The 27,252-nt window shown below is 39.3% G+C and overlaps 1 protein-coding gene and 1 pseudogene across 3 annotated transcripts in view; one reads left to right on the forward strand and one right to left on the reverse strand.

The window, feature by feature from the left end:
• ARHGAP10 (Rho GTPase activating protein 10) overlaps positions 1-27,252 on the reverse strand; it is a 325,239-nt gene that overhangs the window by 60,731 nt on the left and 237,256 nt on the right. The gene's annotated exons all lie outside the window — the stretch shown is intronic.
• On the forward strand, positions 12,183-13,204 carry LOC112858196 (L-lactate dehydrogenase B chain-like; annotated as a pseudogene).

Genomic DNA, 27,252 nt, shown 5'->3' on the forward strand with positions numbered 1-27,252 from the left:
AGATTTTGCTTAATAGCTGCAACTCCTTGAAGTGCTTTCATATGCATTATCTGATGCAAACCTCAACACTTAGATCTGTGAGGCTGACGTTGGACCCTGCTACAAGGTTTTGTTCAGAGTCCACCTGCTACCCATCAGCATGAGGCTCCTTCCATTATGTCACAGCAGACACTGAGAAGGGCAGCCAGGAAAAATGGGATGGGAAAAGGAAGGCAGGAGACGTTCTCAGTCCCAGCCTATTCATCCTACAGGCTCAGGCTTTCACTATGGCCCTGACTTACCATGAGCTTTTTGAAAAACAACTTCAATGTTGCATTACAAACTCCCTCCCTGCCATGACCCACCCCTCCCCCCCCAAAAAAAAATAAAGCAAAGCAAAAAGTGTACTTTTTGGAATTTATCAGACTGCTAGGGTTCATGTTTTTCTTCCTTTCCAAGCTTTTAGCTTTAATTTCTAGAGACATTTTCAGACATCTTCCCAACTCCTAATGGCGTATACCGCATTAATTTCTTCAGCACTCCATGTGCTGTAAAACATAGAGTAGTACATAATTGACTTTGGTTTTTATTACTTCAAGATTTTAGTAAATGACAACTTTTATCTACCAAACAGTATTAATGAAACACACCCCAGAACTACCTACCCTAAACCATGGGTATTTTCAGTGGCATTAACTGTGTATGCAACATCGGTGCCCTGGTATTTCCAGTGTTCAACAAAAACTGACAGAGGTAATAATAATAATTAACAACTCTGATACATCGGTAAGCAAATGGCATTAAGTAAAGGTTCACAGGCTCACTAAATAGCTTTCTCTCTAACCAATTCATAAGGTAAACTCCTGATTAAGCTGAAACTACATGCTCTTACAGTCACGGTGTGAACATACATTCCCAGTTATAAAATGCTGTGTTTTCTGGTTTGCAAACCCTTAAAAACACTCCAGGTGCAGTTGTATCAGTTTGCACCTGCAAACATTTGGGAAACACAAGCATACAAACTTCTGAAGTCAGAAGAATACATTTTCCCAAACACAGCTGTAACTTTGACTTTCAAAACCCAAATGTCTACAAATATTCTTAACTAAATAAAAACCCAATGCCTACCTAGAATTTTTTTTTCTATTTGTCTTTTGCTCACATACAAAAAGTTTACATTACAGTATAAAAGTCCAGAATAAAATTAACTCCTCCTCCAATTTCGGTGTAGAACTTCTTCCAATTTTTTTTTGTTCTTTTTCACCCTTTATCTTTCCAAAACTTTTCATTCCCTTAGAAATCACTTGGTCCTAGGGTGCATGGATGGCTCAGTTGCTTAAGTGTCTGACTTTAGCTCAGGTCGTGATCTCATGGTTCGTGGGTTCAAGCCCCGGGTCGGGCTCTGTGCTGACAGCTCAGAGCCTTGGAGCCTGCTTCAGATTTTGTGTCTCCCTCTCTCTCTGCCCCTCCCCCCACTTATGCTCTCTCTTCCTCTCAAAAATAAACAAACATTAAAACAAAAATTTAAAAAAAAAAATCACTTCGTCCTAACAGTAGTACAGAGGATCAGAACACAAGAAGCCTACCATTTGCAGTCCCCAAAGGCCTGGGGATCCACAAGGAGAGACCTCCCCAACATAGGACTAGCTCTAGCCATGACAAAAAGCAGGACCCTCCCTGAATGTTACCTGTGAAACTTTATATCAAATATAAGTAAACATATTCAGAACTCACTGACTCATCATTTTTTTTTTTTAATTTTTTTTTTTTTTCCAACGTTTATTCATTTTTGGGACAGAGAGAGACAGAGCATGAATGGGGGAGGGGCAGAGAGAGAGGGAGACACAGAATCGGAAACAGGCTCCAGGCTCTGAGCCATCAGCCCAGAGCCCGACGCAGGGCTCGAACTCACTGACCGCGAGATCGTGACCTGGATGAAGTCGGACGCTTAACCGACTGCGCCACCCAGGCGCCCCTGACTCATCATTTTATGAACATTTCAAGGTGAATGACATTTTTCTTTTGGAATACAAGCTATGACCCCTCCTCGTTTAGTAGGCCACAATGACCATTTCCCTAGAAAGAAAGAATAAGCCATGGATCTATTTATTCTCTAATAGGAAATGTGTGAATTTTAATCACAGTGAAGAAAACATCTCCTGAAGGCATGTATATGATTGTATTTATCAGAATCATCTAAAACCTCAAGTATGTGTGCCCCCAGGTATGGCCTACATATTTAAGAAATAGTGCAACACACTTTTTTTCCTCCATTTTAATGCTCATAAAAATGAAATGCCTAGGGGCACCTGGGTGGCTCAGTCGGTTAAGCATCCAACATCTAACTCTTGATTTCGGCTCAGGTAATAATCTCACAATCATGAGGTTGAGGCCCATGTGGGGCTCTGCACTGACAGTGTGGAGCCTGCTTGGGAGTCTCTCTCCCTCTCTCTCTCTCTGCCCCTCCCTCTGCTTGCTTGCTCTCTCTCTCTCAAAAAAAAAAAAAAAAAAAAAGAGTAAAAAAAAAAAAAATGTCTAAGCAAAACCATGTTTTGAAGGTGGTCAATGGTAATTCTTTATGAGAAGCTGCATGGTGGGGGGACAGGGGATATTTACCAGCCTTCACATTAAATCAATAGCTTTAGGGGTGCCTGGGTGGCTCAGTCACTTAAGCACAGACTTCGGCTCAGGTCATGATCTCACAGCTTGTGGGTTTCAGCCCCACGTGGGGCTCTGTGCTGACAGCTCAGAGCCTGGAGCCTGCTTTGGATTCTGTGTCTCCCTCTCTCTCTGCCCCTCCCCCACTCACACTGTCTCTCTCTCTCTCTCTCTCTCTCTCTCAAAAAAATAAATAAATATCAAAAAAATTTTTTTTGTTAATCAACAGCTTTAAAATTTATAGGAATAGTTTGGTAATAATGTAGGGGTCAGGGTACTGATCTCCCTTCTCCCATGCAATCAAAAATCCACATAGAACTTTTGACTTTCCAAAACCTTTAACTACTAATAGCCTAGTATTGACCAGAAGTCTTACTGATAACAGTTAATCAACAAATATTTTGTGTGTCATATGTATTATACATTGTATTCTTAGAATAAAGTGAGCTAAAGTAAATGTTACTAAGAAAATCATAAGGGAAATACCATACTGTATCTTAAAAAAAAAAAAACCATGTGTAAGTGGAACTGCACAGTTGAAACTCATATTGTGCAAAGGTCAATTGTATAATTTATTCATGTTACAAAAGTGATAACTAACACATTACAGTCCTTGTAGAAGTTCCGGTAAACTCAAGGGAAAAAAAACCTCTTTAAAGAAGATAAAAACCATCCATCATCCCACACATAGGAACATTTCTGTTAAAATTTTAATGACTATTCTTCAGAGTTTTTTTTTTCCATGTAACATTTGTCTCATTTTATTTATTATTTTGGAGAGAGAAAGAACGTACAAATGGGGGAGAGAGGGAGAGGGAGGGGGAGGGGAGGGGGAGGGGGAGGGAGGGAGAGGGAGAGGGAGAGGGAGAGGGAGGGAGGGAGGGAGGGAGGGAGGGAGGGAGGCAGGGAGAGAGAGAGAAAGAATCCCAGGCAGACTCCATGCCCAGCGTGGAGCCAGATGCAAGGCCAATCCCACGACCCTGGGATAGTGATCTGAGCAGCAATCAAGAGTCGGGTGCTCAACTGACTGAACCACCCAGGCGCTCCCCATTTATCTCATTTTAAAGAAGTTAATATAAGATTGTAAAAATATATGGACCACAGTCTCCTAGAACTTGCCAGTATTCAGTCCATAGTTACACATGAGAGGTGGTGACCTCTGGCACAGACATCTGTTAGGAATAAGTTTTGGGCAAGATTCGATTTCTAAACACACTGGGCTACAGCTAGATTTCACCTCCTAACTAAACGTTTCTAATTAGCAATTTAGAAATTATTATGTATAACTTTAGGAATATTCCAAGCAGCTCAATGTTTAGACCTTCACCTGCCAATTCAAATCTCTGTGGAAGTCACACATGCTGGCTACTAACACCATCTCCTTCAATATGCACTGCACAATTCATTTGAATAAGACTTAAATACGATAAAAGCATAATCTTTACCTAGTTCTTGCACCTTCAAAGGTGAGGCTCAAAAGGTTAATGCTTATATTTCTGAATTACACATCCGTTTGGAACTTGCTAACTCTCAGTTATTATAGCTACGTTTGAAGTGCAAAGGAGAAGATCTGCCTCAATTGATCTTACTTCTCTTACCACCAGTTTTGACACAAATGCCTTAAGTGCGTTCCTTTGATTGGAAAGAAAGGATAAAACAGCAACAGAACCACATACAGAGAACAGAACCTCTTCATGTGTATTTCTGTTGACATTCTAATAATCAAGTGCTTGTTACTTATATCCGCATAAAATGTTTAGTACTTGTCAAATCGGGTCATGCAAGCTTATCTTTGTCACAAGATTATTCAAGAATCCAACACTGTCATCGTTATATGTTTATTTACTCAGAGATGAGTGTATTATGTTTAAGATTTTTATGTAATTTAAATTCCAAATCATAAATGTAGAGGAGTCATCAATGAATACTATCACTAAAGGATGAAAGTCTACTGTGGAACAGGATTCTTAAATATTCTCAGGCTATCTCCTAATGGATCACCATTAATGACAAAGAGGAAAAAAACCCTATTTTTACAATTAAGAAATCTGGCAATCATCACTTCTGGCAGTTTTAAAAATACAACCACAAATTCATGGACACTCTTCCATCTATGTCTCTTCCCCTTGAATCTGGGCAGGCTCCTGACCTTGCCAACCAACAGCATATGCATTAGTGATGCTAGAGGAATGTGGATACTAGATTATAAAAGGTCCTACCATGTCTGCCCTCATGGATAGAACACTCCCTTAGGCTGCCATGCCGTGTAAGGAAGCCCAAGCTATGTGAAGAAGCTTGTGTAGGAGATTCTGCTCACTCGTCTCAGAAGAGCCTTGCCTCTGAGTTACCCTAACCCAGGCACCAGATGTAAGTACAAAGCCTCCAGATGATCCCAGCCCGTAGCCATTCAAATGTCCCAGCTGGTTTGCTTAGAATAATCAAGATCATTTACCTCCCAAAAATACATAACCTGAATATAACCATGAAGAAAGATTAAAATTAAAGATCATTTTATAAAACAACTGGTCTAGACTTCCAGGGAAGATGGTGGAGTAGTAGGATCCTAAGTCCACCCCATCTCACAGACAACTCAACTCAAAAAGACCCACATGAGGGCAAATAAACCAGAAAATGACCCAAAGACTGGAACAGACTTCACAGCTAAATGTAGAGAAGAAGCCACATTGAAAAGGGTAGGAAAGGCAGAGACATGGTCGGGAATCAAATGGACCCACAGGACTGTCCACAAGAGGAAGAGACATGATGGGCATGGAGAGGTTAGAGGACTAGACCCCACCACACCAGGTACCCCAGGCATGGGGAACATACACTGGGAAAAGGAATCCCTGTAACATTTGGCTTTGAAAGGGCCTGGCTTCACAAGTTCTTACAATTGGTGGGGCTTAGCATCTGGAACTTTAAAAATTGGTGGGCTCAGCTCTGGGAGCTGGAGGGTGAGGAAACTGAGTTCCCAGCCTTAGCACAACAAACAGCCCTGCTGCGATACAGCATAGAAGCAGCATTGTGAAGAACACCAGGCGTATACATGAAAGAAATGTATTTACTAATCTCCGAGCAAGTGCTGCAGAGGGAAGAGATCTTTGGGAGACATCTCCAAGAACAAAAGAGCTACTGGCATACCCTCCCTGCTTCCCAATCCAGGTATACAGACACTTGCTGGAACCAGCACAGGGCCAACATTCTCCACCTAGCTTGCTAAAAGCACCTCTGCCCAGTGCACTTCTGTGGATATACTCCCCCACAACCCGGCTGGCCTCAGCAGGAATTTTCCCAAGCTGCTGCAGGCCTTCTCCCACTGTGCACCAATGTGGACCTTGCTGCCATTGTGCACCCTGCCCCCATATCATCCTGCAGCCCTGTCCCCTCCAATAAACCCTGGGCCAGAGCCCATCCAAAGTGGTGCCATATAAGCCTGGCACTGGGCAATCAGCCCTGACAGTGGCCAACACCACTCCAAAGCGACCCCTGCCCAGGGAGAGGGGAAGATTACTACATACACTACTCTAACTGTGGCCTGAGTAGTGGGCTGGGGCAGACATTACATCTAACTGCAGGATACGTCCACCAACAAAAGCTTCACAACGGACAAGTCAGGGAAGGTGCCCTGTAGTTTGGTGGTACTGTATCTCTGGAAAGTGCATGGGCTGACTCAACTCAAGCCCAAGGCAGCCTCAGACTGGCCCACTAACAACACAGGTACAAAACCCTGTCCACAACGGGGATGACTGTATTGAACAAAGGCAAATCAGCCACAATAGTAGGTCACAAACAACACACATAGGATGCACTCATGAAGCGCCAGGTCCTGGTGAATAGCAGACATTGCATTTCAGGGCACTACAGGACCTCTCATTCATAGGCCATTACTTTCAACAACAGTAGACATAGCTGACTTGACTAAATACACACAGAGAATTAGACAAAATGAGGACACAAAGGAATATGTTCCAAGTGAAAGAACAGGAAAATCACAGCAAGAGACCTAAGGAAAATGGAGACCTAAGGAAAATATCCAATAGAGAATTTAAAGTAATAGCAATAAAGATACTCACTGGACTTGAGAAAAGAGTAGAAGACTTCAGTGAAACCCTCAACAAAGAGACAAACATAAAACAACCAATCAGAGATGAAGAACTCAACTGAAATTAAAAAATACAGTATAGGGAATAAATAGTAGACTAGAGGAAGCAGAAGAACAGATCAGCGCCCTGGAGGACAGAGTGATGGAAAGCAATCCACATAACAGGAGAGAGGAAAAATAATAATAAATGAAAATAGACTAAGGGAACTCAGTGACAACATCAAGGTTAATAGCATTCATATAATAGGGACCCTGGAAAGAGAAGAAAGTAAAGGGGGACAGAAAACTTATTTGAAGAAATAATAGTTGAAAATTCCCAAATCTGGTGAAGGAAACAGAAATCCAGATCCAGGAGGCACAGAGAGCCCCCCAATAAAATCAACCCAAGGAGGTTGACACCAAGATACACAGTAATTAAAATGGCAAAAAGTGCTGATAAAGAGAATTTTTAAAGCAGCAAGAGAAAAGAAACAGTTACATACAAGGGAAAGCCAATAAGGCTATCAGCTGATTTTTCAGCAGGAACTCTTCAGGTCAGAAGGGAGTACCATAATATATTCAAAGTGCTAAAAGGAAAAAAACTTGCAACCAAGAATTCTGTACCCAGAAAAGCTATCATTCAGAATAGAAGGATAGAGAGTTTCCCAGGCAAAAAAATTTAAAGGAATTTATGACCACTAAACAAGCCCTAAAAGAAATGTTCAAGGAGACTCTTTGAGTAGAAAGGAAACACCTAAGTAGGAGTGTGAAAAGTAGGATGCACAAAGCAGTAAAATTAAATATATACACAAAAATTCAGTCAAGGGATTCACAGAATAAAAGGATGTAAAGTATGACACCGTATACCTAAAACATGGCGGGGGGGGGGGAAGAAGAGCGAAGAATGGGTTCAAACTTAAGCAACCATGAATGCTTATGTGCACAAGATAGAATGCTTAATATAGAATATAGAATGCTTAATATAGAATGCTATATGCACAAGATGTTATATGCAAACCTAATCAAAACCACAAATAAAAAACCAGTAATAGATATGCAAACACTAAAGACAAAGGAATCCAAATATATCACTAAAAAAAAATCAACAAACCATGAAAGAGTGCAAGAGAACAAAGTAACAGAGAAGAACAATAAAAACAACCATTGAGCAAGTGACAAAATGGCTACAAATACCTATCAATAATTACTTTGAATGTAAATGGACTAAATGTTCTAATCAACAGACATAGAGTGATAGAATAAACAAAAAAGCAAGACCCATCTATATACTACAACAGACTCATTTCAGACCTAACAACACAGGCAGATTGAAAGTGAAGGGATGGAAAAGCATTTATCATGCAAATGGAGGTGGAAAAGAATGCTGACATAGCAATACTTATATTGGACAAAAGAGCCTTTAAAACAAATACTGTAACAAGGGACAAAAAAGGACACTATATAACATAAAGGGAACAATCCAACAAGATGTAACAATTGTACATATTTATGCACTCAAAATGGGAGCACCCAAGTTTATAAAGCAGCTAATAACAAACATAAAGGAAATAATTAATAGTAATACAATAGTAGTAGGGACTTTAACACCTCATTTACATGAATGGATAGATAGACCAGACAGAAAATCAACAAGGAAACAGTATCTTTGAACAACACATTGGACCCCATGTATCTAACAGATATATTCAGAATATTCAGTCCTAAAGTAGCAGAATACACATTCTTTTCAAATGCACATGGACCATTCTACAGATCAGATCACATATTAGGCCACAAAACAAATCTCAACAAAGTCACAAAGACTGAACTTAGACTATGCATCTTTTCTGATCACAATGCTATGAAACTAGAAATAAACCACAAGAAAAAATTTAGAAAAAAAAAAAAAAAAAAAAAACACATGGAGGTTAAATAACATGCTACTAAACAATGAGTAAGTCAACCAAGAAATCAAAGAGGAAATCAAATAATATATGGAGACAAATGAAAATGAAAACACAACACTCCAACATGTTTGGAATACAGCAAAAGCTGTTAAAGAGGGAGGTTTGTAGCAATACAGGCCTACCTCAAGAAGCAAGAAAAATCTCAAACAACCTAATCTTACACTTAAAGGAACTAGAAAAAGAATAACAAACAAAACCGCAAACCAACAGTAGGAAGGAAGTAATAAAGACTAGAGCAAAAATAAACAAAATAAAAACTAAAACAAACAAACAAAAAAATAGAACAGATCAATGAAACCAGAAGCTGGTTCTTTGAAAAGATCAACACAACTGATAAACCTTTCGCTAGATTCATAAAAAGAAACAGAGAGAGAGGATTCAAATAAACAAAATCAGAAATGAAAAAGGAGAAATAAAAACCTGACACTCTGAAATACAAAGGATTATAAAAGAATATTATGAAAAATTATATGCCAACAAATTGAACAACCTAGAAGTGGACAAATTCCTAGAAACATATAGCATCCCAAAACTAAATCAGGAAGAAGAAAATTTGAACAGACTGAATACTAATTACCAGAAATGAAACTGAATCAGTAATCAAAAAACTTCCAACAAGGGGCACCTGGGTGGCTCAGTCAGCTAAGGGTCTGACTCTTGATTTTAGCTCAGGTCATGACCTCACAGTTCATGAGTTCAAGCCCCACATCAGGCTCTGTACTGACAGCACATAGCCTGCGTGGATTCTCTCTCTCTCTGCCCCTCCCCTGTTTGTGAGCATTCTCTCAAAAATAAGTAAATAAACAGTAAAAAAAAAAAAAAAAAAAAAAGAAAAAAAAGAAAAACTTCCAACAAATAAAAGTCCAGAACCAGATACCTTCACAGGTGAATGCCATCAAACATTTAAATAAAAGTTAATGCCTATTGTTCTCAAATTATTCCAAAAAATAGAAGGAGGAAATCTTCCAAATTCTTTCTATGAGGCCAGCACTACCATGATACTAAAACCAGATAAAGATACTACCAAAAAAAGAGAACTACAGACCAATATCTCTGATGAACACAGATGCAAAAATCCTCAACAAAATATTAGTAAGCCAAATCCAACAATACATTTAAAAAAATCATTCTCACACACATACACACAATCAATCACCACGATCAAGTGGGATTTATATCTAGGATGCAAGTGTACTTCAATATTCACAAATCAATCCACATAATACATCAACAAGATAAAGGATAAAAACCATAGTATCATTTCCATAAATGCAGAAAAAGCATTTGGCAAAGGACAACATCCATTCATGATAAAATCCTTTACAAAAAAAATTGGTTTAGAGGGAACATATCTCAGAATAAAGGCCACATATGAAAAACCCACCGCTAACATCATCCTCAATGGTGAAAAACTGAGAGCTTTTCCCCTAAGATTGGGAACAAGACAAGGATGTCCACCCCTACTATTTTTATTCAAGATAGCACTGGAAATTCTAGCCACACCAACCAGACAACAAAAAGAAATAACAGGCATCCAAATTAGTAAGAAAGGATGAAAATTTTCACTACTTGCAAATGATATACTATATATAGAAAACCCAAAAGACTCCACCAAAAAACTACTATAACTGATAAATGAATTCAGTAAAGTCACAGGATACAAAATCAATACACAGAAATCCATCCACTGCATTTTTATACACTAATAATGAAGCAGCAAAAGGAGAAATTAGGAAAACAATCTCATTTAGAATTACACCAAAAATTATAAAATACTTAGGGATAAAACCCAACCAAGGAGGTGAAAGACCTGCACTCTGAAAACTACAAAACATTGATGAAAGAAATTGAAGACAACACAAATGGAAAAAATATCCATGTTTGTGGATTGGAAGAACAAATATTTTTTAAACGTATTATCCAAAGCAGTTTACACATTTAATGCAATCTATATCAAAATATCAACAGCATTTTTCACAGAACTAGAATAATCCTAAAATTTGTATGGAACCCAAAAAAGACTCCAAACAGCCAAAGCAATCTTGAAAAGGGAGAACAAAACTGGAGGTGTGGCAATCCCAGATATCAAGATGTACTACAGACCTGTAGTGATCAAAACATTATGGTACTGCCACACACCTAGGCACATAGATCAATGGAACAGATAGAGAGCCCAGAAATACTCACATGATTATACAGACAATCTTCAACAAAAGAGGCAATATGCAATGGGAAAAAGGCTCTTCAACACATAGTGTTGGGAAAACTGGACAATTACATGCAAAAGAATGAAACTGGACCACTTTCTTATACCATACACAGAAACAAACTCAAAATAAAGATCTAAATGTGAGACATGAAAACATAAAAATCCTAGAAGGGAGCACAGGCAGTAATTTCTCTGACACTGGCAATAGCATTATTTTTCTAAATATGTATCCTGGTAGGAATGCAAACTGGTGCAGCCACTGTGGAAAACAGTAAGAAGGTTTATAAAAAAGCTAAAAATAGAGCTACCATATGATCCAGTAATCCCATTACTGGGGTATTTGCCCAAAGAATACAAAAACACTAATTTGAAAAAATTTATGCACCCCTATGTTGACTGCAACATTATATATAGTAGCCAAATTACAGCAGCAGCCCAAGTGTCCATCGGTAGATGAATGAATAAAGAGGTGGTATATAAATGCAAAATGGAGTATTATTCAGCCATAAAAAAGAACATGGATGGATCTAGAGGGTATAATGCTAAGTGAAATAAGTCAGAGAAAGACAAATACTATAGGATTTCACTCGTATGTGGAATTTAAGCAACAAATGAACAACAACAACAACAACAACAAATAGAGACAAACCAAAAAACAGACTCTGAACTATAGACAGAACTAACTAATGGTTACCAGAGGGCAGGTGGTTGGCGGATAAATAAAATAGGTGACAGGGATTAAAGAATACACTTACCATGATGAATTCTGACTAATACGTAGAAATGTTGTATCGCTATATTGCACACCAACCAAAACTAAGAGAACACTGTATGTTAACTATATAGAATTAAAATTTAAAAATCAAAACATAACAACTGGTCTATACTCTTCAAAAGTACTAGTATCATGAAAGACAGAGACTGAGGAAATATTCTAAATTAAAGGAAACTATGGAGACATGCCAATTATTAAACACAATTCAATACACTGGACTGTATCCTGCATGGATGAAAATATTTCCACAAAAGGTATCCTGGTGGCACCTAGCTGGCTCGGTTGGTAGAGCATGTGACTTTTGATCTCAGGATCATGAGTTCAAGCCCCATGTTGGACCCAGAGATTACTTAAAAAGAAAAAAAAAGCTATCATGTAACAACTAATTAAGTATGAATATGGATTGCTCAGTCCAGTGCTTCTCAAATATTCATACACATACAAATCAGGGGTCTTCTTAAGTACAGATTCTGGGCAGCTGACACTGTCTTCTTCGCATGGCTCTTAACAGCCACTTCTCTTTGGGCACAATGGCAATTCCTAAGGAAAAACTGATTGCACCAGTTGCAGAAGAAGAGGCAACCATCCTAAACAATAAGATCACTCAAGTGGGTGTTGGACAAGTTGGTATGGCATGTGTCATCAGCATTCTAGGACAGTCTCTGGCTGGTGAACTTGCCCTTGGATGTTTTGGAAGATAAATGCAAAGGACAAACGAAGGGTCTGCAACATGGGAGCTGATTTCTTGAGACACCTAAAATTGGGGCAGATAAAGATTACTCTGTGACAGCCAATTCTAAGATTGTGGTGGTAACTGCAGGAGTCCGCCAGAAGGAGGGGGAGAGCCAGCTCAACCTGGTGCAGAGGAATGTTAATGTCTTCAAATTCATTATTCCTCAGATAGTCAAGTACAGTCCTGATTGTATCATAATTGTGGTCTCCAACCCAGTGAATATTCTTACACGTTACCTGGAAGTTAAGTGGACTGCCCAAGTGCTGTGTGATTGGAAGTGGGTGTAATCTGGATTCTTCCAGATTTCACTATCTTATGGCTGAAAAACTTGGCGCTCATCCCAGCAACTGCCATGGATGGATTTTGGGAGAGCATGGTGACTCAAGTGTGGCTGTGTGGAGGGAGTGAATGTGGCAGATGTTTCTCTCCAGGAACTGAATCCAGAAATGGAAATAGCCAATGACAGTGAAAACTGGAGGGAAGTGCATAAGATGGTGGCTGAAAGTGCCTACAAAGTCATCAAGCTAAAAGGATATACCAACTGGGCTGCAGGACTAAGTGTGGCTGATCTTATCGAATCCATGTTGAAAAATCTATCCAGGATTCATCCAGTGTCAATGGTGAAGGGACTGTATGGCATTGAGAATGAAGTCTTCCTGAGCCTTCCATGCATCCTGAACACTCAGGGATTAACCAGTGTTATCAACCAGAAGGTGAAGGATGATGAGGTTGCTCAGCTCAAGAAAAGTGCAGATACTTTGTGGGACATCCAGAAAGACCTAAAAGACCAGTGACTTCTGGATTCTAAAAATTTTAAACTACAACATGATGTACGGTGAGCCTTTAGTTTTTTCATCCATATATAGGGATCACAGTTTGCTTTTATCCTCCTAAATATGTGAATCTGGGCTCACAGAATCGAAGCCCATGCTTTGTTTGGTGCTTGCAATATGAACCCTTGAGCAAATAAAATTAATTTTCATAGTGTGCTTCTAAATAAATAAAACATTAAATAAATAAGTGCATATTCTGATTCAGCAGGCCTGGAGTAGGGCCCCAAATTCTCATTTCTAACAAATTCCCAGTTAGTGTCAATGTGTTGGACTGTGGGTCACCCTTAGTGTCACAATACATTAAATAACAATATAGTGTCAGTTTCAAACTTCCTGAATTTTTCCTTGTTTTTGGAAGACACATACTGAAGTTTCTAGAAATGAAAGGGGTCATAAAGAAATCAAACTTCATCTCAAATGGTTCAACAGCAATAATAATAATAATAATATAATTACACTGTATGGGGACAGGAAATACAAATGTTTATTGCATCATGTTGCAACCTTTCTGTGGATCTGAAATTTTTCAAAAGAAAGGCTATTATGTAAATTAATATCAATAACCCTACAAAGTTGCTATTTTTATTTCAATGATATAGATGAGGAAACAGAGATGCCTAAAGAGATTAAATAACTTGTGTACAATCATATTACTAGTAAAGGGCCGCAAGGTCATAAAGTTAAGTGATAATGTTCCTTGCTATTAAATATAACATGACCTTGGGAAAGCAACACCATTATAGGCCTGTTTCCTGATTCAGCTAAATGCGGTCTGGTTGCACCAGACCACATGATGTCTAGCATCTCAAACACCATCACTCCCATAAGTCAATGCACCCTTCAATCACTAATATCCTCCTACACTTCATCTGGGCAGGTCTTTATCTCCCTCTACCTTCATGGTAGAATGAAAGAGCAAAGGGAAATGTATCTAAAAAACATATCCATATGACCAACACCAAATCGCAGACATCTATGACATTTTGAATTGGTTAGCCATATGAAATAGAATTTCAAAAATTTTAAAAAGTTCAGGAGGTGAGCCACACATTCTCTCCAAGGAATAGCACTGTCCCTTATCTGAATACCAGACTTAGGTTTCAGAAAGGAGACTTCAAAATATTCCACATAAAGTAATGTATGCTTCCATCATTTGAGGTCCTGAAAGGAAAGCCTTCTCACAAGGCCAAAGATATTTTCAAAATTTAATCTTAACTCCACAACAAAACAAAAACATAGTATCCATGAATGAAGCAAAGGAACTGAAGCAGAGGAAATCCTTCTGACAAATGGAGATCCCAAAGTGCACTCAGATTTACTACTAAAGGAATGGTGATCACTTGGAGAAGCAGACAAGGGATAACTAGAAATTACCACAAGTTAACTAGGAACCTGCCAACTAATTTCTATTCAGGTTGGGAAACATAAACACTCTGTATATTTAGGTTCTAACGAGGTCTTTAAAACTGTCACTCGATACAATATCCTTGCATATACAATGAAGAAATGTCACCTAGTCAGAAGTTCTTAAAATTCATCATCTCAGGATCTCTTTATACTACAAAAATTACTAGGATCCCAAAGAACTTTTATGTCTATTGACATTCTTAGTATTAGAAATAAAAAATAAAATTTATGAGAAATTTTAGGGGCGCCTGGGTGGCTCAGTTGGTTAAGTGTCCAGCCTCAGCTCAGGTCATGATCTCACAGTTCATGGATTCCACGTCAGAATCTGTGCTAACAGCTCAGAGCCTGGAGTCTACTTCAGATTCTGTTGTCTCCCTCTCTCACTGCCCCTCCCCCACTCATTCTCATTTTTTCTCTGTCTCTCAAAACTAAACATTAAAAAAATTCTTTTGATTTTTACATGCATTATTAGTTGATTAAAATAATATGCCAATTACATATTAACATGTTTTATGAAAAAATAACTTTTCTAATAGAAAATAATTTAGTAAGAGAAATTGTATTGTTTTCAATTTGGAAAATCTCTTTTTTAAAGTTTATTTCTTTATTTAGAGAGAGAGAGGGAGAGAGAATCCTAAGCAGTCTCCATGCTATCAGCACAGAGCCAGACAAACTGTGAACTCACGAACCGTGACATCATGACGTAAGCCAAAATCAAGAGTCAGATGCTTAACTGACTGAGCCACCCACATGCCCCAAAACTCTCTTTAATGTCAGATGTAAAAAAAAGGCAGCTAGATTCTCATATCTGCTATTGCATTCAATCTGTTTCCATATTAGATGTCACGTCACCTCTGGAAAACTCCACTCTACTCCACTCCACTCTGTAAAAGAATGAGTGGAAAAGGCAATCATCATAAAAAGAGCTCTGACCTCAGAGACCCCAAAAAGGGCCTCAGAGGACCCCCGGTTGACCCTTTGAGAATCACTGTCTTATGTGCTAATGTAATAAGTCTGATTAGCAAAATTAAAAATATCATACTCACCAGACACTGTTTCCGACAACCACATTAATCTGGACAAGGACTTCTCAACCTCAGCACCCTTGACATTTTGGGTCTGATTCTTGTTGGAGGCACCATCCTATGCATGGTTAGCAGTACCTCTGGCCTCTACCCGGTAGATACCCATACCAACCCCACTCAGTTCTAACAATCAAAAATGTTTCCATACATCGCCAAATGTCCCCTGGGAGTTGAGATCCACCACTATAAATCTAGAGAAATACTTCTAGTGTTATGCCTCAGAGCTCTAACTCAGTATTTGTTGTCTTCATACAGGACACAAAACTGGAGAGATACTGAACAATTTCCTGTGCAAGAAGTATGCCCAAGCATTTTTCAGCAGGTTGGAATCAAACAGACCAGCAATACAAGATTCCAAAGAAAAAACTATCTGGGAAGTTCTTGAACCTGTATAAAAAGCAGCCACACAAGTATAGTATGAGAACATATGCCTCAGCCACAGTGGTGAGTAAAGTCAATGTGTACAGGAAGGCCAGAGTGAGGACACACATGTCATGACTGGCAAACTGAGAACATCTCAAGTAGAATTAACACATCCTACACCTAGAACGAGGAAGATGTTGATCCCAACTGCACACCTTACTGACCAGACCACATTAGGGCAACTCAACTCAATTCTGACAATATCCAGCCAGAGATGGCATCAGATCCCACAGGTTAAGGGCTTAGTCCCACAAGACTGTCCCTCAACCCTCTCCCCCCGCCCCGCCTCTGCTTCAGATACCAACTGTAAGACCAGATTGTTACATGGGCTTCTAACTGGCTATAAATCAGAGGTTCTCATGACCCAGTCCTTGGATTCAATTTATTTGCTAGAGCAGTTCACAGAACTCAGTAAACCGGTTTAATCACTAGATAACTGGTTTATTACAAAGGATATTAAAGGATATAAATCAACATCCAGATGAAGAGACACATAGGGTGAGGTGCCACATGAAGAGAGTTTCTGTCCTCATAGAGTCTAGGATCCAGCACCATGGAATGTGGGAACCCTTCTGGTTCCCCAAACTGGAAGCGCTTGGAAACCCTCTGCTTTGGGGTTCATTATGAAGACTTCATTACATAGGCACCACTGATTAAATCACCAGCCACCAGCAACTGATTTGACCTCCAGCCTCTCTTCTCCCAGCCAAATCAGGGGTAGGACTGAAAGTTTCAATCCTCTATTCACTGTTGGTTCTCTGGCAACCGGCCCCCCATCCTTACGTACTTTTTAAAAGGCACCTTGGTTACATAAATCCAGTCCTAGTAGAAAAAGCTTTTCATGAATAACAGGACATCCATTTCACCTGAAGCAATTCAGGAACTGAAGACAAGAGATCAAATATAACAAAGATGCTCCCATTGCTCTTATGGCTCAGGAAATTCCAAGGGTTCTGGGAACTGGGGGCCAGGAACTGTGGATGAAGACTAAATATGTATTTCTTAGTATAAACCACAGCACAATGTGACCAGGAAAGTGGGAAATTCAAAGCAAAGTCATGCAACTTGCCAATTCTAAAAAACCGATTCTAAAAAACCATCATGTGAAAGAGATATTCACCTTGTACTGGGCCCAGAGATTAAAACCAGGGCTAATGGGTGAAGAATGTAAGAAGGCATATGTCAACCAAATATAAGGGGGAAAACCTTTTGAACTGTGTGAAGTTACACAACTCTTGGGCAGTTAATTTGGGAGAGAATGAGTTCCATGTCACCAAAGTTTTACAAGGTAAGACTAGGAGCATTCCAAAAGAGGCTCCAACACTACATGCAGGGCTTGAATAGTTGACCCATGAATCTATGAATAAGAAAATATATGCCCATCCCCCAAAGCCTGTCTCACTCACCAAGCTATGTGAGCCAAGTGACTGACTCCGCAATACAGAAACAAGCTCTGTCAAACTGACCTGCCACCCTTCCCTGCAGGACAGAGTAACCTCTCCCCAACCCCTGATAAATACACAGTGTACCATGCTGAGACATGAGCTCCCTTAGTTTCTGCTTCAAGTCAGGCATACTGTGGGTTCTGATTATACCCAAGATGCACAGTTAACATGACAAAGGGGTGGCCCTGACTATTTAGGGAGTAATCTCATTTTACCATCCCCTTTATTCTGGTTTTCCCTTTCCAAAGGAAGAATGTGTCAGATATTAATAAATACGTGACAAAGATTTGTGAACTGTTACCATTTCATAAATACACTCATTGCAAATAAAGTCATCCTTATTTGACCCCTGAAACGGTGATCTTACAGTTCCATGGACATGGATAGAGATGTTTGCTGAAGAGCATGATGATTGGCCCCCTTGAAGTTTCCTAAGAACCACAGCACACCAATAGGTATTTTAACCTTATTTTCCTATTTCCTAGTATGCAAAAGTATGTCAACAAAACAGAACGAAAAAACTAGATAGGTACTATAGCAGTAATACTGAACACTGCTCCAAAAGAGGCCAGAGTCCCAGGGATAAGTAAAGTCTGTGTTGGGGAAGAATGAGCAGGGGGAGCGCAGGGAGGCAGAAACCTCAGACAACTGGCTAAAGCTCTAAAACTGGGGAAAATAATATGAGAACTAATTACCTGATTGTGCTCTGTACTTTCATTTTTAGAATTTTTATCATATGAAAAGATGCAGATAACGTGTTGCTCTTTAAATATATAACCTTTAGGAGCAGTTTGGTGGCTCAGTAGGTTAAGCATCTGACTCTTGATTTCGGCTTAGGTCATAGTCTCATGGTCATGGGTTTAAGCCCCACATAGGGCTCTGTGTGGAGCATGGAGCCTGCTTGGGATTCTCCACCTCCCTCTAAACAAACAAACAAACAAACAAACAAACAAACATTAAATATATAACCTTTAAAAATATTTCCTTTTCTACCTAAAACACCCCCCCTCTGGAAGTCAATAGGGACACAGAATTCACTAAACCAAAATTCATGTTCAGTGAAATAATGGGATATTCCTTCCATTCACTGCTATGTAACCTCTCCAAAACTTACTGGTCTCAAACCACCACCATTTTATTACGCTCACAATTTTCTGGCTCAGGTATTTGGGCATGGCACAGCAGGAATGATCAGCCTAAGCCAAGGTCAGTCAAATGGGCGTGGGTGGGACAGTGACTGGGGACACATGTCTGAAACCCTAGTTTTGGTTGTCATTTGGGTTCCTCACTTTTGTCCGCTAGAGTCTGGGATGACCACGCTGTTTTTCCACACATCCTATGCCTGGGATGAGAAGACTGGAAGAACTAAGTCTGGCTGTGCATATCTCTTCCTCCCTCCTACACAGCCTCCCTACATGATAAGCATGGGCTTCCTCCCAGCTTGGCACTCTCAGGGTAGCTGGACTTCTCTACAGCGGCTGCCTTCCCCCAAAAAGAGCATCCCAAGAGGAAGGAAATGGAAGCAGTCAGCTCGTCAAACTATAGTCAAGAGTGACTCCTGTCACAGTCTAATGACCAAAGCAACACAGGGTCCACCAAGATTTAAGGAGACAGATTCTCTTATCTCTATGGAAGGAGTATAGAAGAGTTTGTGGCCATCTTTATTTACTCTGTCACAAAGAGACACATTTATTTCATTTCTTCATCTGATATCATGTACAAGCAGATGATAGTCTGGATATGAGCAAAATAACCGTTCCCAAAGTGACTTCAAAATATAACCACTTCGTAGTAAATGTGCTCAACAGATCATATATATAAATATTTCTCTCACTACTGCTTCAAGTTTTTGTCATCTAAGGACAAGACAGCCATACAAGGGCTTCATTCATCAGAAAGGAAAGACATCAAAGAATGTAAGGGGCTCAAACTCAAAAAAGAATCAGACTCATTGTTAAGTTTCTTCAAACTGAAGCCTGATTTCTTCAGCAATTTCCAGTTTCATCCAAAAAATTAGTCAAACTGACAGATATTTTTACACTCTGAGATAGAGAACTAGAGTGTTTATTCTGTAATGTAAATTTAAGTATGTGATAGTTGGCTTTTTTTAAGTCAAAGAAGAAAACTATAAATGAGCCTTATCCTAATAACACTGTTGATGAGGATACTGACACACAGAATACTGGAAAAATACTGAGTCCCTTCCAAGGTAATTAATCATTGTCAATAGTTTCTTTGATTTCTTCTAAGGAAATTTTAAAAGTTGCCTATGCCTATGCATGGGCATACACACACACAATTTCTAGGTACGTATTTTAATACACAAAGGATCATAATAGAGATACAGTTCCATGTCTCAATTTTTTTGAATTATTCAACTGTTAACTGAATGCTTTTTACGGGACCTGCAATGTTCCGGACATTGGAAACAATTAAGTGCAAAGGCCCTGGGGGAGAAATGTACCTTGCGTATTCCAGGAATGCCAAGGAGGCCAGGATGACTAGAGTTTAAGATATGAAGGTATGAAAGAAAAGTTGGGTAAGTAGTAGGAGATTTTTTAAATTTAATTCAGAGTGAGCCAGTATGCCAGTGTTTTAGCTCTCATTCAGTTTTGTGTGCTCATTTACTATTGCTGTGTAACAAATTCCCATAAACCCAATGCCTAAAAACAACACGTTTACCATTACTGTGTTTTCTGATTCTTGACGGGCATAAGAAAGCTATCATTTATCTCCTACTTTCCGTGTCAGGAGTCCAGGCACATCTTCACTGGGTCCTCTGCCCCGGTCTTCAGCTCACAGAGTTGTAATCAAAGGATCAGCCAGCCTGTATTATGGAGGCTGGACTGGGGATAAATCTGCTTCCGACCTCATTTGAGTTGTTACCAGAACTCATTTCCTTGCAGCTGTACAACCGAACGTTCTGACTTTCTGGTGAATATGAGATGGAGGCCCCCGCAGTTTCCTCTCCAAAAGCAGTTCATAACATGCCTATTTGCTTCTTCCAGGCCAGTGAGAGAACCTCTGCTTCCAGTCTGGTCCCGGGGAGTTTTACATAACAAAACAATCATGGGGAAAACATCCATCACCTTAGATTCTACTGGTTAGAATCAAGCCATGGGTCCCACAGGCACCCAAGGGCCTAGATGACTGGGCCACCTTAGGATGTGTCCACCAAGATAGGTGTTCATGTTTGTGAGTCTACTTCATTCTTTTGAACAAGCTGCTGAACATTTCTTCTCATAGTCATGACATAATTTGGATGAGAGGGTTAACCCTCTCGCCTGCCACTGAAGGCTGTTTGTGATTTTTTTTATTGTGTATTTATTTATTTTTGAGAAAGAGAGAGAGAGAGCACAAGGAGAGGAGGGGCAGAGACAGAGAGAGGGAGACACAGAATCTGAAGCAAGCTCCAGGCTCTACACTGTCAGCACAGAGCCACACGTGGGGTTTGAACCCATGAACCATGAGATCATAACCTGAGCTGAACTCGGACGCTTAACCAACTGAGCCACCCAGGCGCCACAAGGCTGTCTGATTTTTGCACTGAGAGATACAGTAGACGTCAATGGCAGCAAACACGCTCTACATTTTTGCAAAATTTTGACAGTATCTGCAGAGTACTTTGTACTAGAGAGATGGCCTTCAGGACAGGGGTGCATTCTACACCTTGCGGGACACTGCGAACAGTCACACAAAGTCCGTTCCAGTTCACACACACTTGTTTCCTCCTCCTAGAGACTTCCCTCATCTGGGAAAGTCCCATGGGTGGAACTTTATAACTTTCTTCACATAGGTGCTCTTCATCTCTTCATTTAGGCTCACACGCCAGTGATTTATCTTTTCTTGATTTAGGCTTACGTTCAGGTAATTCATCTTTTCGGATAACACTGATAATCATGCCTGTTCTCCCGCTGTATTTTCTGATGCCCTGCGGTATATAAGGAAGCTATCGATTTGGTAATTACTTTTAATCCTTCATCCCAATGAATCATTTTAGTGTACCTAAGAGCTCTTCAATCTGCTCTCTGGGGCTATCCACGTGTACAAGCATCTGTAAATAATGCAAACTCTCCCCCTTCTAGTTTTCAAACTAGCTCTGTTTTGTTTCTTGCTTTTCTTATATCATAATTCTAGGACAATAGTAACAGTGAGCCATGTCATGATTTCATCAACCTTTTAAGCATTTCAACAATTACATAGAATATGAACTTAAGGGTTAAAATATACATTTTAAATCATTTTAAGGAAGCATCCACATTTTCTGCTTTACTAAAGTATTACGTTAGGAATAATGTAAAAGCCTACAGCTTTTAGGCATCTGCTGTAAGATTTTCTCCTTAGACTTATTAATATGGCATATTATTATATTAATGTGTTTCCTAATATTGAACCACCCTTGTATTTCAGGGGTGAATTCAACCTAGACTGAAATATTATCCCGTTAAAATACTGCTGTTACTTTTGATGTATTATTTAAGGTCTCTGCACAATATGCATAAGTAAAATTGATCTACAACTTTATCTCTGACAGACTTTGGCATGAGTGCCCCACCAGCATCATAAAAAGAAGTTGAAACTTTCCTCTGCTATAGTGTGGACCAGTTTAAATACTAACTGATTAACCTATTAAATGGTTTCTTCCATCTTTAAAATTCACCTGTGAAAATATCTCTGCCTGGTGCTTTTTTTGGGGGGGGGGGAAGCAGGGGATGGCAGTTCTTTGAACGTTTTCTGTTTATTAGTACACTAATTTTATTCAGATTTTCAAAATTCTGTGCACTGTGTATCTATGGTTATTTTCACATTTGTTTCTTTTTATGTATGTGAGCCTTCTCTCCCACCCCTGTTTTTCTTGACTAGCTTAGCCAAGAAAATCTGTTTTATTTTATGCTCCCCAATCTACCAAAAATGCAAGAGGTTTTATAAAAACCACCTTTTTCTTTCCTAATTAATTTCAACTTTCATATTTTCTTCAAATTTCTGGGGATGTAGGTGGGTGGAAATTTAACTTATTTCATTCTTTCTGGCTTGGATATGCAGTTATTTAAGTCTATACATTTCCCTTAGAACATAATTTTTGCACTATCCTTTAAGTTTTGATAAGCTTGTTTTCATAATATTTTTCTAGGCATTCTACAACTTTTTTATTTCCACTTTCACCCATGAATCATGAAAGTCTTTAAACTTCCAGATGACCAAGGACTCTTTTTTTTTTTGGCTTCTAATTTCTAGATTTAGAATATTACCGATCAGGGGGGGAAAAAGATGGTCTGTGTTATTTCTGCCTTTTGAAATTTGGGATTTTTCTTTGTGGCCAAAAATAGATACTCAAGACCTATAAACACTGCTTTTATTGTCTTCTGAGTTGCTGTAGGAAAATATGAGGCAACCAGATGTATCCTCCCAGTGTTTTTTATTTTTCCTTAAAATCTAATAACTGAATCAGTTTGTCTCTATACGGATCATTCTGAAGGACTTACTATTCAGACTGATGTTTTCTGAAATTCAGCGAACATTTTGATCAGATTATGGTCTCACTCTGATTCAGAAAAAAGTTGTTTTATCATCAAAATTATTTCTGTTCCTTGTATTCATTCTGTACTCCTGTGATGACTTCTGATGGGTCATTCTTGCCCTCTGTGTCTGTTTCTTTGACTTGTGTCTCTCCTTTCATTGAATGTGACTGTTCCATTAAGGAGGGTAATTTGTTTTTTAATTTTTTATTCTATTTTGGTATTTTTAATTTGTTCGTTTTAAAATGTTGTACATGTGTCAGTCTGTTTCCTTAGCTCAGCAAGTATCTTTAAAACTCTTCCATCATTTTATTTTTTTTAACTCCCATTTCATTAAATATTTAATTCTTCTATAGAGATAAATTTTAGTAAGTTCCTTTCTTCTCTTCCTTAGACCAGTAGTTCTTAGATTTTTCAACTATAGTTCACATTTTCTCCTCTCCTGCTGCAATATAGGCTCATTGACTACACGCTGGATATTTTTGGTTGTTTCATTTCAACCATACTAGTTTTTAAATGGGCAGCTTTGTCAACACTTTATTCACACCACGACACCACGGGTGACACGTCCTTGAATCTCTTCCCATGTTGTGGACGTCTGTTTTCTTCTACACACTACAGCTTTGCCTGCCCAGTGTTCTGTCGCTGGAGAATGGTGTGTTCATCGGCTTGGGCTGCCACAACAGAACACCACAGACTGGGCGGCTCCAACAACAGAAATGTGTGTTCTCACAGCTCTGGAGGCTGGGAATCCAAGACCAAGGTGCCAGCAACGATTGTTGCTCCTGAGGCCTCTCTCTTTGGCTTGCAGATTGCTGCCTTCTTGCCGTGTCATCACACGGCCTTTCCTCTGTGCATGTGCATCCCTGGTGCCTTTTCTTCTTCTTATAACAGTCCAATTGGATGAGGGACACATCCTTATCACCTCATTTAACCTCGGTTCCCTTTTTAAAGACCCCATCCCCAAATAAGGTCACATTGGGGTTAGGGCTTCAACATTTTGAGTCCATAACCAATAAGGATGGGGAGGACAAGGACGCAGCCAGGGCTATAAGCAACCTGCTCTCTCACTTCATCTCTCTGGTTTTGCCAAAACGCCTGTGCCTGTGTTCACTCCCTCTGCCTGGGCTATACAAACTCCAGGGGAGGCCCCGGGCCCTTCAGCCCCTGCCAGAAGTCTCTGTCCTAGCTGGCCACTTTATCACCACTTCCCACCGTTTACTAGACAGAAGCTGGACCAGGTAAGAGACATGACTTCTAGATGTTCATGTTACAAGTTATCAGGGTGGGACATGGGATTCCCCTCCCTACTCTCAGGGTTCATTCTTCCCAACTTTTTCTCTTATAGAAGCTCTTTTTTAAAATTTAGTTTTGATTCTGAGGTTTTCTTTCTGATTTTCTGTTTACTGCCAGAGATCACTGACCCTGCAGTGTCTATGAGAGGAAGTCACATCCCACCTATTCTCCTTTCTCTGGTGGGAGGCTAGGATGGTCAGGAGGAACTTCTACCTTTGTGGAAGTTGCAAGTCTTACCCAAAGCTGCCCAAACCATCTTCTCCACCTCCCTCCCAAAAGGGATTCTGAGGATTACATATGCATCTGTTCCGTATCATGTCTGTGGAAGGTTGAGTTAGGAGTAAAACAGATATGGCCCATGCCAATTTTTAAAAACATCATTTGCTGATCCCTGGCCTTTTCCTCAATTTGACTGATACCAAAGTGTTTTTTGTTTGTTTATTTTTTTGTCTTTTTCCTTTAACCTATTTTTAGTTTATATTGTAAGATTTTTGAGCTCTGTCTTTGATATCTTAAAACATGTGTTTGAGATATCTGTTTTAGATAATAAGTGGACAATAAATACTACTGGTAAAGCCATAAGTAAAAGGTAACACACTATCACATGCAGAAACCTGTAAGTTGCTAAACTTCGCTAGTTCCCGCACTCCCGCATCGTAAAAATGGGCCACATATTTTTATTAAGTTATTTCAGTATCATCCAAGTTCATTTCAGCAAGGCAGGGTTCCCAATTGAGGTCTCTTAGAGAATTCAGTATTAGTGTATACCCTCAAATTGTATGTAAATGGTCCATATGCATTTGTATTTTTTCAATGAGATTGTTATCTTTCATAAAATTCTCACAGACCTATGAAACATAAAAACTCGTTAGGAACCACTAACCTATAGTAATGAGCAGGAAACCTGCCAAGAATGGGAAACAATGGAAACTTAGAAACCATTTACAATAGTTTGGATTCATCTGAATAATAAAGTCAAGTGAAAGAGTTTTCTTTTAAGCTACATAGAATTTGGATAAAGCCCAGAGGACTTCCAAAAAAGTTCAGCTGCAGGTATTTGTGGCCCTGGGCATGGCAGGTAACACCATCCTGCAGAAATTGTAGAACAGGAGTACACACAAGAAACAATGATCATTCCGAAGACCCTTCCACATCAATCCATCAGTAACTACAGCTTACTCTGTGAGCTTATTAGCACATTAAGCACAAATGACCTAATTCCTTCATTAAATTTTGAAAACGATGACTAATCCTCTTAGTGGTCATGTCCACCATTTCCATCTCAACAGAAATGACATTCGAGAGAAATCAAGGGTTTGAAGGCTTTCCTGGAGAAAAAAATGTCTCCACTTCTACTCATTGCTGAGTTAGGAAAAGAAAAACAAGTACCTTAAAAAAGGCAGAGCCTTTTCTAAATAAAATATAAATAAACTCTACTCTCAATATACAAAACAAGCCAAGTTGATTCAGCAACAAATTAAAGAGAACAGGAGGCAGATATTGAGAATCATATACTTGAGATTATGATCCAGATTTTGTGTGAGTTTCTGATGTACACTGTTTCTTTATATGAATATATACAGCACGGCTATCATTTACAAAGGATTATAAATCTTCCCCAAAACCTATTAGTTCGACCACTTTAGAGGTTTGGTTTGGCACAATCTATAGTTTGCAGCCCATGTGCACTTTTGGTAATTAAGAATAAGTAATAATGCTGGCAAACAACACACCAGCTGTGCAATGATTAATAAGAACTTTCTTGTACACACAACCAAGCACTGACATGTGTGGCTCAAGCAACTATATAAAGCTCATGACTTTATGAAATCGAATACAGAGATTTCCTTTCTGACTCCTACACATTCCAACAGAGACATACGTAAGCACTTTTGTAAAATTCAAACTTGGAGCTATCCATGTAGTAATACTGCCTGAAACACTATGAATCATTGAAGCTTAAAAAGAAAAAAATATGGTCTTGTTTTTCTTGGGACAGTAGAAAGACCGCAAGGAATTTTCTAACTGTGTGGCTTAACTGCCTGAAATCCTTTTTGGACCGAGGCAGGCTGTAAATGAATAAAGCAAGCTGTGTGACCTTGGGTAAGTTAATTTCAACTCTCCAAGCTTCCGTTTCTTTCATTAGTCTGTAAACTGCAGAAAAAAAACACTACTATCTAAAAGAAAATGAAAAAACAAAACACACAACCAATACTATCTACCCTCTCAGGGTTGACGGGTTGATCCGCGGTTCGTCTGAACGAGAGCTGGCCAGTGGTTGGAACATCGGGTGCTCAAGAAGCCCTTAGTGCTGACCCTCTTCCCTAAGCAGACTAACTAAAGTGCTTAGGGAAAGGAAATCTGAATTTTATAATTATGTCCACTAGATCTCCTATAGGCCAACACACCGCTGTGAATGGAATATCTTCTGAAGAAACAACTGGGTTGATTCACAAAGGAATGCCTACTACATTTAGTCTTCAAAGTATAGCAATGGTCTTAACCTGGCTTTGGACAGAGAAAGCTACCGGCTTCCTATAGATCCAAACTCAAACACACACTCTTCAGGCCAGGTTACTGGATTTCCACTGTGTCAGTTAGGTACACCGTTGTCTTTCTTACTAAATGCTGAACTTCCGGAAAGCAAGATCTGCTTTTTTTTTTCTTAAGCTTTTGTGCCTGTCCACAGAGTGCAAGGCATGAAAGAGCAGCTTAACAGATGTTTGCTGAATGAATTGATAACTGCATAAAAAAAATGATGCCAACACCAAAAATCAGATCATATAACTTCATCATGAATAATATGAGATACATAGATATATATAGATAGATAGATCTATATATA

The sequence above is a fragment of the Puma concolor genome, chromosome B1 (assembly GCF_028749965.1).
Source record: "Puma concolor isolate L17-30 chromosome B1, mPumCon1.1.hap2, whole genome shotgun sequence".
Classification (NCBI taxonomy): domain Eukaryota; kingdom Metazoa; phylum Chordata; class Mammalia; order Carnivora; family Felidae; genus Puma; species Puma concolor.